The 1,808-nt window shown below is 35.0% G+C and overlaps 1 non-coding gene across 1 annotated transcript; it reads left to right on the top strand.

Moving 5' to 3' along the window:
- The first annotated feature begins 261 nt into the window (after positions 1-261).
- LOC115897081 lies at positions 262-368 on the top strand. Its single transcript, XR_004057028.1, has one exon. It is a non-coding gene; the product is annotated as a U6 spliceosomal RNA (small nuclear RNA).
- The last annotated feature ends 1,440 nt before the right edge of the window (positions 369-1,808 follow it).

The following is a 1,808-nucleotide window of genomic DNA, read 5'->3' on the forward strand; positions in this document are numbered from 1 at the left end:
GTAAAAATACTGAGAAAAACAGTACTAGACTGTGTCCACCAATGAGCTATAAATAAATTAAATATCCTGCCCAGGTTATTCATCCCCAGGATACAAGAATATTTAAACTTTAAATCTGTAATGCTTTTTATCACTTAATTAAATAATAAAAGACAGAGATAATCACATTTTGTTAGATGCTGAAATTACTGCAGATGAAATTCAACACTCCATCTCACCCACATTTCTTCACTTATCTCCACTTCTAAGAACTTGTGGTCAGTACTCGCTTTGGCAGCACGTATATTAAAATTGGAAAGATACAGAGCAGATCAGCATGGCCCCTGCACAAGGGTGACATGCAAATTCATGGAACATTCCATATTTTTAAACTCTCAGTAAACTAGGTTATGAAGGAACATACCTCAAAATAATAAAAGTCATGTATGACAGACTCACAACCAGTATCATACCGAATGGGCAAAAGTTGGAAGCATTCCCCTTTAACACCTGCACAAGGCAAGGCTGCCCTCTCTTACCAGTCCTATTCAACAAAGTATTGGAAGTTCTGGCCAGGGCAATCAGGTAAGAGAAAGAAAGGATATTCAAATAGGAAGAGAGGAAGTCAAATTGTCTTTGTTTGTAAATGACGTGATCCTATATCTAGAAAACACCATTGTTTTAGCTGAAAAGTTTCTTAAGCTGATAAGCAACTTCAGTAAAGTCTCAGAATACCAAATCAATGTGCAGAAGTCACAAGCATTCCTATACAACAACGATAGACAAGCAGAGAGTCAGATTGTGAATAAACTTCTATTCATAATTGCTACAAACAGAATAAGATGCCTCGGAATACAGCTCACAAAGGAATTGAAGGATCTCTTCAAGGAGAACTACAAAGTGCTGCTCAAGTAAATCAGAGAGGACACAAACAAATGGAAAAATACTCCATGCTCATGGATAGAAAGAATCAATATCATGAAAATGGTCATACTGCTCAAAGTAATTTATAGATTCAATGCTATTTTCATTAAACTACCATTGACATTTTTCACAGAATTAGAAGAAATGATTTTAAAATTCATATAGAACCAAAAAGAGCTTTATAGTCAAGACAATCTTAAGCAAAAAGAACAAAGCTGGAGGCATCATGCTACTTGACTTCAAACTATACTACAAGGCTACAGTAACCAAAACAGTATGGCACTGGTACAAAAACAGATGCATAGACCAGTGGAATAGAATAGAGAACCCAGAAATAAGATCACACATCTACAACTATGAGACTTCAGTGACCACATACAATAAAGAATACAGTCTATACAAAAATAGTTTAGAAAATGTAATTTTCACAGTTACCACATTATAATATTGAAAATGTCTGGTTTTCAACTTCAAAAAACATGAATTATGCATGTATGAAAGTATGACTCATTCACAGGAAAAGCAATGGAAAGAAATTGTTCCTGAAGAAGAATGGACTGACTTACTAGACAAAGACTTTGAATCAACTGTCTTAAACATAGTCAAAGAGCTAAAGGAAACCATGGACAAACAACTAAAGAAAATCAGGAGAACTACGTTTCACTAAATAGCAGAAATCAATAAATAATTGTGAAACGGAAGCAAATGGAAATTTGGAGCTGAAAGCAAAATGGAAAATTCACTGGAGGACTTCAAGAGCAGATTTTAGTTTGCAGAATGTAGAATCAGTAAGCTCAAACATAGGCCAATTGAAATTGCCCATTTGAGGAGCAGAAGGGAAATAGTATGAAGAAAAATGGAGAGAAGAAATCTGAGAGACAGCATCAAGTATATGCACTTTGGGA

This window comes from Rhinopithecus roxellana, chromosome 4 (assembly GCF_007565055.1).
Source record: "Rhinopithecus roxellana isolate Shanxi Qingling chromosome 4, ASM756505v1, whole genome shotgun sequence".
NCBI classification, from domain to species: domain Eukaryota; kingdom Metazoa; phylum Chordata; class Mammalia; order Primates; family Cercopithecidae; genus Rhinopithecus; species Rhinopithecus roxellana.